The sequence below is a fragment of the Thunnus thynnus genome, chromosome 22 (assembly GCF_963924715.1).
Source record: "Thunnus thynnus chromosome 22, fThuThy2.1, whole genome shotgun sequence".
Lineage (NCBI taxonomy): Eukaryota > Metazoa > Chordata > Actinopteri > Scombriformes > Scombridae > Thunnus > Thunnus thynnus.
The window spans coordinates 4,108,954-4,123,825 of NC_089538.1; the positions used below are offsets into that span (position 1 = coordinate 4,108,954).

The 14,872-nt window shown below is 39.9% G+C and overlaps 1 protein-coding gene across 9 annotated transcripts in view; it reads right to left on the reverse strand.

Annotated features, from left to right (window-relative positions):
• The window catches only part of sorcs2 (sortilin-related VPS10 domain containing receptor 2), a 347,047-nt gene that overhangs the window by 331,106 nt on the left and 1,069 nt on the right, over positions 1-14,872 (reverse strand). Inside the window, exons 1-2 of one of the 9 annotated variants that reach the window (XM_067580342.1) lie at positions 7,446-7,547; positions 6,738-6,815 (exon numbers count right to left, since the gene is read on the reverse strand). The exons of the other annotated variants lie outside the window; for them this stretch is intronic. The gene's annotated coding sequence lies outside the window, so the exon portion shown is untranslated. Of the gene's footprint in view, positions 1-6,737; positions 6,816-7,445; positions 7,548-14,872 lie in introns of those variants that run through there. 9 annotated transcript variants of the gene reach the window in all.

Consider the following 14,872-nt stretch of genomic DNA (forward strand, 5'->3'; position numbering starts at 1 on the left):
ATCCGTGCGCATAGTTCACTGAACAGTCTGGCCTCAAGGTGATTATTGATGTTTTCCAGAATTAAATCTCCTTATGAACTCGGAGGCTGGCTTTGTGAGGTTTAACAACTATGGCAAAACCTGGTTGCAATTCTGGTTCTGCTCATGGTTTAATTTCGATCATATTTTAGCCAAGACCTGGTTTTAAAAGATCACACCAGTGTAGCTTTCCTCCAAGAAAGCTATTTTTAAAAGAGTGGAATATATAATAGCCTCTGAAATTGCATCCCAAAGGAACACTAAAACTAAGACTATAATTCAGACTATTGCCAGGTACTTACTAGGGCATTATTTGGTTGTTCTAGATGATTTTTCAGAGTCAGTTTGTTGGCAAGGTCATTGTGGAGCCTTGTAATCTCCCCACTGTGAAAAGGTTGGCATAGCTATTTTCAACTATTCTTCATGCTCCTGACTTCTTCCTGGTCTTAGGCATTCTTATTACAGGGTGAGTCAGGTTTCCTTGAAGGGTTTACACACTGCTACACTTGAATCTCATCCTCCATCACATTGGTAGTGGTTGACATTTACTGGCTGACACCTGATCTTTATTTGCCAGATATATTAGTATAACCCTATTTTTTGAATGATTTGATGAGTCCTAGTGTAGGGCTTGGAGTTTCTCTGCATTACAGCACAAAGACCTCAATATATTGAAATGCAGACATCTCCCTCAATGACCTACAGTGATCTCACAAAACAACAGGGACTTCTTAGCAAAAGCAGCTTTACAGATCTCTCCCAGAGAAAGAAAGAAACACCACACTCCGGAAATTGGCTAGTGTTTTGCGCAACGTTTGGCGCTAAGCTGTTTTTAGAGGCAAATGAAAAGAAAAGGATGATGATGAAAAAGGGGATTAACCACAGAAAGAAATGAGAGAACCAGTTAGGCCTGTTGTTGAATACACTCAATATTTTTTTTTTTTTAAAAAAAAGGGCAAACAAGCTGTCCTCTGCCAGCTTCTATTGCCCTGCTGGAGTGTTGTTCACCTCAGCACGCCAGCTCTGAACCTCTACAGGGGTTTCTCTGTTTATGTGTGAGTGTGTATGTGTGTGTGTGTGTGTGTGAATTGGGCAGGGGGGTCTTCCGGATGACATATTTGCATACAAACAGCCTGTCCAAATTCACAGAGGGGAGAAGGGAGGGAAAGCAAGGTAGAGGAGAAAGAGAAAAGCAAATATGGTGAGTGTGAAAGTGTGTGCGCCCGTGCATGTGTGTGTTTCTTCTGAGAGAGAGCGCTGGGAAGGGTGTTTGTCCTCCTCAGGTGCTGAGGGGCTTTCGATTTAAGCAGAGTGGAGAATCTCATTACCTGAGTGATGCACTGCCTGTGTTTACACGCATTATTCCAAAGAGGCTTCAACACTCCTTCATTCTTCCACCTCTCTCCCTCTCCTTTTTTTCCAACGGAGAGAGAAGGAAAAAAAAAAAAACAAAAAACAAAGTTCCAATTGCAATAACAAACAGGTCGGCTCAGCCACAGAGGAGGCTGACGGATCAAATGGCTCTTTTTCTCAGAGCAGGGTTCTGTCGCAGATGGGATGCTTTGGTAGAATTACTTTGCTGAAGTTTGACAGCACGCGAGAAGTCGCACAGGCATGAACAATGAGGTGGGACGGGAGGAAGACTAGCATGTGCGTGCGTGTGTGTGTGCTTGTTTTACTGCTGAACTTACTGTGAGGTAATGTGGGTGTGTCATCTTGGCATTATTTAAAGTGAGATTATATAACTTTTGCTGAAAAGAGGTTGCTATAGTCACAAGTGATGAGATAACAGCAAAATGTTGAGTAAACATCTAAAACGTAGCATCACAGTAGCACAAGTAGAGTCAAGTAAGAGCAGTATCTACCAAATGTTTGCTAACATTAGCCACCGTAAGCTACAGGTCATACCACACCAAGTAGGACCGTATTCACATTACCGTGTTGCAGCGGTCAACAATAATGGAAGAGGCAGGCATAAAAGCTGTTATGTTTAAGCCTATTTTTAGGATCCCAGTGGCTGACTGTCACCTCGTCTTTGTAAGCGTCTCCGTCTCTCCTTTTTACGCTGCAAAGGACTGAAATCACCTGACGCCGCTGTTGTGACAAGCGGCACTCCAAACAATAATTCAATTTGTCGTTGCTTTGCATCTTTATTCTCGCTCGCAGGCACACGTCTTCCTTTCAATCAAGCGAACCAGATAGAGAGGGCGAGAGACAGAGGGAGAACGAGTGAGACAGGTAGCGAACAGTCTTGCGCCAGGCAGAGTACGTTACATCGTTGCCAGCGTCAGATCACAGCGCACGGCCTCGTCTTTTTCATGTAGAACAACTGCTTTTGACAGCACATTTGTTAAAAACCACCCAAGGAATATGCAGAGTTTAGATAAAAGAGGCCTCAGTGCAGAGTTATTGTTTTTTTTCCCCCCTTTCTTTTCTTTTCTTTGCTCCCACACACTCACCAACACCACCACCCCTCCCCTGATACACCGGTGCTCTAATTGCTATCAACATGAGTCATAAACGTTCAGCCCTTTTTTTTTTTTTCTTTCCAGGGAGAGGAATTATTACTGGCGAGCTTCACGTCCGTCAACACATGCTAATTCCCTTTTTACTGCTTCGAGTCGCCTTGTGTGTGTAGGTGTGTGTAGGTATGTGTGAGGTTGGCACGGCGACCGAGCACGTCATTCTGGGTTGAACTTGGGTGGCAGAGTTGCCTTTGAACTGCAGACAGGGGCTGAGTTACAGTCTGGGTTTGTGTTCCAAGACAAACTTCAGTAAACTGGGAGCATAGGACAGCTTTTAAAAAACAGGGTTCTCTTAATAAGCAAAAATTGGTTCTTTGGCAATAAACTAAAGCAAAAGTTCTCTTAAGCACCATGCTGAACTGGATTTGCATAAAAAACATCCCTTATAAAATCCTCAGATCTAAAAGTTATTTTAAAACATCAGAGTGTTCCATATGAAATCACTACCTTCACCAAAGAACATCTGAAGAACAGCCTTTTTTTCGAAACCGTATAGAAGAAAGAAGGAGTCTGCTCAAAGTGAAATGAACTAACTGCTAATTTACTCCCTGCATGGAAAGTGTGACTGAAAATTCGCTAAAACCTACAAGGGAGGGAAATTTTAGAAAATGTTCTATTTCATATTTTAGCCAAAGGTCATCTTTTAAAGATAAAAATGTGAACACAGTGGGGATGAAACAGATCATGTCATGGTATTCTGATGGAATGAGTAGTTAAAATTTACATGAGGACATAATGACCAATCTGTCCTCTAGAGGTGATCACCAAAATAAAAACATCAACAAAGTTATGCATCTCTTTCATCATGAAACCTTTCATGAAAATCCTAAAGGCACAAACAAAGTACAAGCAAAAAGTGTTTTGCAGCTACATGTAGGAGGATTTATTATTTGTATTGTAACTAATCATTACTCAAATCCTGTGATTTTATGTTCTGATATATTGTAAATAAATAAATAAGCTGTTATGCAACCATGCTGTGTATACAATATATTGTGTATTTTTGTATTTGCTTCAGCCTAATCATAACCACAGACATGGATTTCCCATTTTATATCCCTATCCATTTTTCTGTTGACGCCTGACTTGTGTTGAAGGCTTCATGCTGTTGTTGTCCAATTGGCTTATGACGGAAACTGAAAATACCCAGGTCCCTGGTGAGAGGTGGGGTTCAGATGGTGGGGTTTGATAGAAAGTGGGGACGGCTTAGCGCTGAGGGAAGTAGATCCAATCTCTAAATGTGTCGGTGTGAAGGTGAAATACTGGAGAAACCCCGCTGGGCTGCATTTCACAACTCTCCGAGGGGCTCTATAGGGAGAGCTTTCCCACTGCTCCTATAGTAGCTGCAGGCAGGCACACACACATCTCACACCACCCCCTCACACACACACACACAGCACAAACACTAAAACTTTTTTTTTTTCCAGAGCCAAATATGGCAAGCCTGAATATATCTATATATTGTTATCGTCAGGTGAAAACTTCTTATGTCCATTCTGGTTGATTTTATTGTTTTAGTTTATCTTCAGTTGAAGAAACGTGTAGTCTGTGGGTTTATGAGCAAGATGAAATCTGTGGACAGAACAAACAATTCACAAATATTTTTTTTCTTTTCTTAGAGACTTAACAGTAGTGTACCTCAAAATGTAGAGCTTGTCTAAGGGTGCCACAAGAGAAGATGCTATGCAGTCATTAATATTAAAAAGTTCATCTCCTTGGGAGCAGATTGAGTGTTTAAAGGGGAAGAGGATTATCCTCTGGGGAGCATGAACATGTTCCAGTAGTTTCATGGCAATCTGGCAAATAGATAATGATATTTTTTCAAGGATGTGAAAAGTGGAAATTTTGGTGTGATGATAGAAGAAAGATCAGGGGGTCACGAAAATGATTAAGAATGATCTTCTAGCAACCATGAATACACATATTAAATGTCATTGGTAATCTGGATAGTGGTTGTCAAATGATGAAAGATGAACAGACTAATGGGTTGGCGTCTATAACAGCAGAAAAACAATGGGATAGATGCAAAAATGCATGAAGGTCAGCCCAAAGAAAAGGTTCATTTCCTTGTTCCTGAAATGTTGATGTTGTTTTGGAGATACCGGGATTCCACCTGACAATCTCAATATGAGTGGCATATATTTATGCCAGAGCTATACATGAAATATGCAGGACCTGGGAGAAGTGCGAGGCGAGGGGCCACTCTGAATTCAGATCAGGAACCAAACCACTGGAAGACCCCAACAGGATTCCAGTGTGGGTTGCCAGGGCAACATAAGCAGGAACTTTCAACCATGACAGCGAAACTGCAGAGGACGATGAGGAGAGCGCAAAACAACAGGGAACGTGGGAGAAAAAAAAAGCCCTCTGTTTACAGGGACAAAACTGGAAAAACAATGAACGCATGCTGGGTACATTTTAGCACTGCAACAAAGGAAAGAAAGTTCACAGAATGTCTGGGATGTTCAAGCAGATGAGGGGCTTTCTTGTGTGCCACAGCTTGCCAACTAGTTGTTTTTGCTTGTCGCTTGGTAACCAATACCCCCCATGCCCAATCAAACACACCGGCATACACACAAAAACAGAAGTGCTTATATTCAGTCATTTTGTTTTTGAGAGTTTCCACCTTGCTAAACTGAGAGGACAAGTTACTGAGAAGAGAAGAAAAGAAGGCAGTATGTTAACAACACACAAACACTCTTTCACACACACACCTTCCTCATACATGTACAGTAATGCAGGAACAAGCAGATAACAATCTCTCAGCCGCATTGCCAGCAGCCTCAAAACAACCTGTAAGACAAACGTCTTGATGTTTTAACTTTGCTGCCAGGCAGGCAGCATACACCTGGCATCACTAAACACTTAATTAGACACTAACACTACAGTAGCATGCTGCTCCCTGTACTTTCCCAAGGTCTTGTTAGCAAGGCAACCGTGGCATCGAAGCGACAAACGCTACCTACCGCCAAGTGGCAATGAGCGTTGCTGTGCCAACTCTGAGGCCATAGTAAGGGAAAGGCTTTGGATGAAGATCTTATCAACGGATAAGCTCCATCATCCACAGTGCTTTTATGTTTCAGACAATTAACTCGCTATTGTTGTCTGTGCCAACGCTGCCAAAAGATAGAACATAGATATATGCACATCTTGCTTCACAGTCAGAACTATCAGCATTCTGCCATGCCAGGTAGCCTGATGAGATTTCACTACTATGGGTTTTGGAAGCTGAAGGTGAATTGTGGTTTAAATTAGACATGTTATGCCCCTTTATTTTTTAAATTTTTAATGGCTAGAAGATCCCGAATATTAACAACATTCTGAAAACATTATTTAGATTATCTATGAAACCCCAGCATCCACTGGAGCTCCATCATGCGGTATAGGACCCCTTCACTTTTTACAATCCGAAAACTATTGTTATACTTAAGAAAAAAAAATTGGAGAAACTGCACACACCGAGAGCTCCCAGTCTCCCTTCCAACTCCCCCTCCCCTCTCCTCTCTGCTGGTGTTAGGCGAACATTGACTGAGCCGACATTGATACACTAGGTAACGCTGTTACTATTACTAACACTGGCTGGTGAGCAAAATCGTCACCGGCCCGTCACATATTTCCAAACGGGGAAAAAGCAATTTGACAAACCAAATATTTAAGATGGTTGTAAAAGAGCATGATTTTTCTATTTACCTATGTAACTTGAAAATGAGTCCACCTTCAACCACAGCAAGTATCCGTCAACGATGTATGAAAAGCAGAGTCTCTCTCGCTGCTGTTTACTTTACTTTAACGTTTGATTCACACACGGCGGGCTCAGTAGGATAACTGCTTTCATATTAAATATGAGATGAGGTGTAGTAGTCTATGGAAGACAGGGAGGGCAAGGTAGGGAAAAGCAGCACTGATTTGCAATTAGGTAATATGTTACCGTAGTCCCTACATATATGTAGAAATGCAGGAAATGGGATTCAAATTGCATTTTTTTTCCTGGGGGAGGACCTCAAGACCCCCGTTTTATTATTTTCCTCCCACTTCTCAAAAACAAAGTTATACCCTTACTCAGTGCAGGGAGATGCAGGTTTGATAGTCCTGAAACTTTTCTATAATGTAAAATCATGTAGCTGTATGACCCGTCATATGGCCATATTAAAGAAATACTCCACTGAAAAAGTGTTTTGAATATCAAATACTCACCACAGCCTAACTTGGCTCCAAAAACTGTGGAACTTGCCCCTTCTCAGAGGATGGTGCTGTTAGAAAGGATTCCAATGGCTTTCCAGTTTCATGGTAGAAAAGAAAGTCAACATGTCAAAATGTCAAAAGAAACTTCCCAAACCAGTCTCTCTGTATGCTCTGTATGTTTCAAACAGTCCTATTTTTCAAAAATACGGCTAAATACACAGCTTCTGTTTGTTATGTGGTTGCTGTTTGGACTAATGTGTAAGCCAGTGTTACATAGACTTGACAAGAAAAACTTTGGTTTGCATGCTATATTATTTCAAAAACTGCAACATGTGAATAGTTTTAGATGAATAAAGGCTAGATTTCTGTGCTACATTTAGATGTGTAATGCTAACTCTTATAAACACAAAGCCATTCCCATAAGCAGGCTATGTGCTGGGCTTACATAATAGAAAGCAAACTTATAATAAATACAAAGCAAATGTAACTAAAAATGTCACACATGGAGCAATTTTACACATTAGCTGCTCTTTATAGCACCACATGCACTTAACAGCAGAACTAGGGTGGCTAGCTTGGCCAGAAAACTATTCTCACAAGTTAGCTTAATTTAGCTGCCTCATTTTCTAACATTAATATCCTTCTCAGCATAAAATATTGAACCACACATTAACAGACAATAAATTTGTATTCATATGGAGTTTGTATACAGTTTCTCACCTTGAAAGAGAGAACCAAGTCTCAGAGCAGCTCTCCTTTCTCTTGAGTGTGCAACGTTCAGACTAGCTCCCACACAGGGCTACCAGCGCTACAGCTAGTGCTTTTTACTGTCAATAACTGGCATCATGTAATTTGTAGCAGCAATTTTAGCACATTTAAGATAATATTAATAATACTGTAGTCTTTTTTGAGCATACAACAAAACAGTTGAATAACCCAAACTAATTGTGGACATAATTCATAACAACTCAGGGTGCCACAAAAGCTAAAAAATGCTAGTGACAAATGCTTTTTATTAAGCCATATTTCAAACTATGTTGGTAAAAATATTGTTTGTAACATATTGAGTAGATGGATTATGCTGTAGGACTAGTTTAGTCTGCACTGAGACTATGTTTGGATGTTCAAAATTTTTTTAAAGGCCAACATCGACTTGACATAGCATAACATCTCAGCGATACATTTCAGCCCTCATAGTGACATAATGGATGGCAGACATCATTCATCCATGAAAGGAAGCCAGGAGCCATCTGATGTTGTGGAAAGACACTCAACTATGCTTAGATGTGTCCTGGCGGCCATGTTGGGTGGCAAGCCTGCAGTAATGGTACTGTACTTTGTCATTTGGAGGTAGTGCAGGATTCACATTAAAAAGACTGAGGAAAACCAACAAACAAGTCTGATGATTTACAGTCTGGTTTTTAGAGTGTCTCTTTAAGCAGGATGAACGAGGACAGACAAGATAAATGATGAGAAAGGCTCTCCTCACATGTGCAAACAATTTTCCACCACAGTACAACCGGGGGCCAAATGAACTGTCTGTTCAGTATGTGAAGCGTGAACAAATGCCTTTCACATTAAGTCAGGACCCTGGAGACCTAGATAGTGTGTGTGCACGCGCATGTGTGACTCGAGAGAACAAGTGAGCATGGCAGTGTATTGTTACAGCATATATGAGTGTGTACTGTACACACCTGCATGAGCCATGATTTACCATGCAAACAAAGGCAAGCACCTTATTATAAAACATTATGGCTCCCTCTAAATACTCAATTTAAATTCAACCAAGGCCATGTTTAGATTAGGTGTATGCTGCAGGCAGATAATCCTTTGACCTGATTGGCTAAAACGATTCTTGCAATGTGAAGGGAGGGAAGGGTTGATGCTGGGAGGGAAGGGTAGATGAGGGTAAAAGGTGGTGTCACCTCATATCTTTAACATGAAGAAAGCAAAATTAACTGTAAATAACCTTCAGCCCAACACCAAGGTGAAAAGGGGGAATGGCGATGATGAATATATATAGACTAATGATGTCAGCTAACAACGATGATGACATGACAGTGAAGAGGCGGATGTGGATGACAAAGGTAATTGACAGTAGCCATTAATGTCACCGGTGTGAGCTGCTGCTTTAAGTGCAATACATTCAGCTGTAAAGCAGAGCATTGCATAATTTAACACATCAACTGACACCTGTATAGCACTCACCTAACCTACAGACAAACAGAGGGCTTAAAAACAATGGAGGTAATCAAGGTAGCTGGAATGTGTTGATCCGAAGAACAAATGTTATAAAATTGCTGCTTATCTGAAGAGCCAATACACATCAACGCTGGCAAACAGGACAGTACCCTTTCCTGAGGAGTTCATGTGCAGGCTTATAGAAAAGAATGGGTGCAGGTGTTTTGACACGCATCATACACCACCGGTGTGTGTTGCCCTTTAGAGTCTCAAAACTCAATATTAAAGAGGACCTGGAACTTCTTTTATTTATTTTATGAGTTTTTAACTATGCACCTTGTGACTCTAAGGATGGCACTGGTTAGATTGGTTCATCACTTTTATTATATTATTGAATAGATTTTCACAAAATTTGGTACGAATATCTGTGGTGCCCAGGGGATGAATACTAATGACTTTGGCGACCCTCTGATTTTTCATCTTGCGCTGCAGGTAGGTCAACATTTTCACTTATAACATTGACCAGATAGTTTGGCACTAAATTTGGAACACACATTCATAGTTTGTAGAAGATGTGTCCCAATGATTTTAGTGATCCCCCAGCCTTTCATTACTTTTATCACTTATTATTACATCCTAGCTACTGTTCCCTAATTACTTCTTCTGTATGGACGAGACATTCGTTGTATGGTATGAACATCAAATGATCATCAAATGCGTGTTTCACTTAAGTCTTGTTATCTAATATGAATATTAAGATTGACCTGATGATCTCTCCATATCATTCCAGTATTACAAACTATGTCTTTGGTGCTGATAAACAGCATAGCCGTATATCAGGTTGTTGTCTCCTTTCCAAATAATGCTTCTACATGTAGTGAATGAAATGATTATCTTGTGTTTTTATAGTGTTTTTATATTCTAAAGATTTATGAGTCCATAAAGTCAATGTTTTTCTTTTACTTTCTCTTATTCCCACCCAGGAGGGCTTTTGAAACAGGAAGTGGCCGGAATTACCCACAATTCCCCATTGGAGGTAGAGGGTGGGACGAGAGTTTGGACTGTCAGCACCCCTTTTGCCGCTCATTAATCACTTAGGCTACTGTGGGACAGGCCGCAAGGGATCAGAAACACACATGCAAGCATACACACAAATTTAAAAAAGGTGTAGAGCGCGATGCCAATGTATAATCTGTCTCGCCACGAAAAAATCAATACACACAAAATAGAGAAACCCTATTAAATGTTGAGGGCTGTTTCCTTGCCGATACAGATGCACACATCGGAGACACACACACACACACACAGATAGTGACGCTGTTCATCACCACAGAGAGGAGATAGAAATAGAGGGAAGACGAACACAGCTCAGAGTTCCCTGGAGCTAGTCAACAACTCAGAGGGGAAAGAGAGAGGCACAAAGAGACTCTTTTCAATAGTGGAGGCTCTCTTCGTTCAAAAAGCTGGTATCATGTTATATAGCCTCATGTCATTTTCCAGAATGTCTTCCGGGACTCACAAACTCTATATGCATGCATGCATTATTGTGTCTGTGTTGGTGAATAATAATTTGCAGTTAATGTCTAACTTTTTTTATTGTAAATAAAATCCCAGTATCCTGTGATGTCATTAAACCTGTAATCTTGTAATCACTTGTACATAGACAGCATGTTAAAGCCCCTACAGTATGTGTGGAATTTTTATGTAATCTTTCAAATAATTTGAATGATATAACTGTTTGCAGAAAATTGCAACAATGACTGTGGAAATTTGCACAGTCTATGTTTTGTTTTCAGGCCATTCATTTCTACAATCTATTGGGGGTGAGTGTCTTTTGTGATGTCACCATTAGGTGTCACCGTTTTCAAATCCTACTCATAGTGGCTTTTAAGTTAAGGAACATAAAGGTCAGTTTACCTGTTGTAGGGAGTGCTATTCAGCCTGTAAAAATGGTTGTACAATGTTTTCAATGACTTTGGAGGAGCTTTGTCAAGTCTGACTGAATAACCCATGATGATGTTCTTTAACAAAAAGATACAAAAAAAGTCTTTGAATCAGCGTCAAAGTTCATTCTTGAGCTGGGAAAGAGAAGATTGTCAACATAATCTTATTTCAAGGTCCACTGACTATCTTTTCTCTGAGCTTTTTAAACACATCCCATGGTCTCCATCAGCAGATGTTTGATCAGGTATCATGGAAAGCTGGTAAGTGGACCTTGAGTTAGATTATTTTGTCCCACTGGGGGTGTGGAGTTTGAAAGATGTATCTAACATGGGGGATTAACAAAAAGATGCTTATGAGCTACATTATGGGAAATGTAGGTTTCAGTGTTTTTGGAGATTGACCCATACTAGGAACTGAAAGTTAGCATATCTCAGCTTGTGCTGCGTCAATTTGGACCATTCTTTCTTTTAAAGCTGTCTATTGTGAGTCAATCAACCTTATGGGAATGCAATAAATCACTTTATCTATACCACTTAAATCACCTTTAACTACACCAAACAGAAAATTTAAGGGAAAATTGACTAATATGTGGTGGAATGGAAAGCATCCTAGGGCATTTTTTGGCATTTTTTTCTTGAATACTTGGGAATAGATAATTTTCTCAAACAATTGACAATTTATCTCCAGAAAGAGCTATTGAAAATATACAATGGCAATGACTTTTATAGCACCGGGGATGGGGTTAAATTTTAAGAAGAATCTTGAATTCTGGCTCAGTTTGCAAGCACGGACAAATGACTCAACTCATGTAGATAAGGGAATTCCTGCAGTCTGAAACTGTGTGATAAAACAAGCCCGCTGACTCTTTGCCTATTTGATATTTACTTAATGAGAGATGTACCGTACATGCAGATTTACTATGTACAATTACAGACACAAAATATGCTGGATAATGAACTGAGTGATGCAGGAGAATCTCTTCTGAGTTCATTTCGTAGAAATTCTCTCCTGTGTAATCATGCTGGGGTTCATGAATATTATCAAGGAGCTGTGGCTTTCACCTTTGACCTCCTAAATATTGGATTTTTAAAATACTGATGATCTAGAACCTGAAGGGAAAGCAAGTATTTTTCTGTTGCACTTAATCTATTTTGATCTAGAATCCACACCCACTTTTTTTGTCTGTTTTCCTTGAAAATTTGCAGCTCTTTTCCTGAAACACCCCCTACACATGCAAACACACATACACACACTTCACCAGCTATATCTGCTCTTCAAGGACATCTCTGGAAGATGCCTGAGGGAGAGCTCTTTTATGCTCTAAGCTGTCAATTGGCCAATCAAGGCTTGCCAAAGTAAAGTGACTGTCGCCATAACTGCCACAGGGACAGGGGAGAGTACACAAGAGCTATTTTCAATAACAGCACTTTCACTATGAAGGTAAATGAACATTTCATCCTCTTGTCAAAACACTTGGCAGACAAATAAGGGATAGAACTAGCCCCAAACACAAACATACATATTACATACAGCAGTGTGGTGGTTAGTCTGAATTGCATGAGGAAAACAGGAAAACATACTGAAATTTGTCTTTATTCGTGGTCCTTCTTTCATCATTGATTACCCATCACCATGAAAGATTTGACAACTAGAGTCCTCTGCGCTGTTGACCCACTCATCAGTGACTTACATTTGGAACCTCATACGAAAACGACATGATGAAACAAGAGGGGAGGCAGAGATTCATTTTCCCCACCCATTAATCCACGTGCTGCTCATAAATGTCACCCTTAGGGAAATTGAATGGCACCATTTGTCTGTGTTTTTATTAGGCTGGGATGAACTCAGTCTCGTCGACCTTTCAGAATACATACCCACACCAAGTTAATTGAGGATAAGTCAAACTTGGAGTTCCTATGGCTGGCAGAGCCTGAGCGCTAGGATCCCCACAGACTCGTTGCCTCCATTAAAAAAAAAAAAAAATTAAAAAAGAGGAGATGGAGACGGGGAAGTTCATCACGAGAAAGGCCAGAGTCCATTGGGAGAATGTCAGTTTTTTTTTATTACTTAAATGCCCTGTCTTAAATGCCAAAGTGCTAGACTCCCACAAGTCATTATTGAATTGTGGTGCCTGGTTCTCAGAAGTGACTTTGGCCAGTTTGTTTGAGCAGATCAAGTTTTGGAGTTTGAGTTCCTTAAAGGTGAACTGTAATTAAAACTAACCTTTCAAATAAATTCATTATGTATATATCCTTGGTGTTTGTTTTGACTTAGTCAAATTGTAATTACCAAAAAGAAGAAATGGAAGTTTTGTTTTGTTTTGGGTTTTTTTTACATTATTGTTCTCCACTTAGCATGGCTTTTTGGCGGACTACCTGTGTGGGTGGACAGTGAAAATAATTAATAAATCACTTAAATTTTACCCATTACACTCCTTACATTACTCCCTTTGTTATACTCCATTTACTTCTTTGTTATGACTATATGAATCACAGGTTTTGACAGTCTTGTCATTTGCCATCACAGTTAAAGCTAGCTAGCCCCCCTCTATTGTAATGTGGGATATAAGCAGGGTGTTGATATAAAATGACCAAGAACTAATGTCTAGCGTTGGAAAGAATAAGTGCCCACGTTAGCAACCTACGCTAACTAGCCTGGCTTACTAGTATCCACTATCAAAGTAACAAAACAAACTTAAGAGCACGATGGAAACTTCCAAATGTTAAATGTTGTAAATGGTCAGAACACATACTAAATTATTACGGAATATAACCAAGGCTATGTGGGCTCGATAAAAAAAAGGGGGGGGACATCATGTATTAATGCTTTGGGGGTATTCATAGCAACATCGGCCTTCAAATGTCAGTCAATCACTGCCATGGGGAATACCCACTCAGAGGCTCAAGGCTTGGATGCTGTTTCCACAAATATATCCAAAGAGTTTTATCCTCTTGAAAAATGGAAAAATAGACACAGCTGCAGTATCATTAGTTTAGATTTCCTTTCACAAAAAGTGGAGAAATAAATTTTCTGTTCAACTTTAAAGCTACAGTGTTCCAAACTTGACAGTTAATAGAGACTCCTGAAAACTCCTTTAAGAGTAATCTGGATTGAAATAAACAGATCTTCTGCCTCTGTTGTGAAGTAAATGTGAATATGCTGTGCAAATTTACAAGATTTCTGACAAATGAAGTTCAACTTTTTAAAATTCTAGCTGCCATTAGGACCCACCAGTCTGTGACGCAGGCTTTAAATTCAATCTGTTTTGCCTCTGTCGATAATCCAATAACTTGAACATTACCTGCAAATGTCACCGTTCACATTATTTACCAACCAATTTGTCATGAAACTCCAGCAAATTTGAGCGAAATGGCTTGGCTGGTTGTTTCACAGTCAGATTATTTTTATCCTTTATGATATTTCTTTTTTTTCCCTCCCAAAACCTGCCTGCAGCCACTGCCAGTAAAACAGCAATGTGTTACACTCACAAAAAGGCTCTGATTGCAAGTGATGTCCCCACCAGACACCACCACTCAAATCCCCCCGGCGTCTGTCAATATCTATCACAAAGACTGCTTGTTTACATAGTGAGGCTGCTCTCACTTGACTGGGCCCACAGGAAAAAGCACTATAATATTCATACAGTGACCTTATCATGAAACTGCATAATCACTTAAATATCCCGAAAATATCCCCTTTATAGAAGCTTAAGTCACTGTCTATATATTAATACTGACATTAGTGGATACATGTGCTATTTTAGTCTTCACTGATGTCACTATCTAATCCCAGTGGGACTTATTTTTTGTGATATAAGCACAACATCTGTCTGAAATCTACTATAGTGCCACTATTTAGGCAGATACAGATGATAAAGGCATAAAAAATAGGCTACTATATCCATTTTCATATGACCCAAATCACGTTTCAAACCACAAATAAACAAGGCACTGCAAAATTCATGGATAAAAAGCTCCATCAATATTTTAGTCATGGCTTCGTGTGACTAAATCAAGCACCGA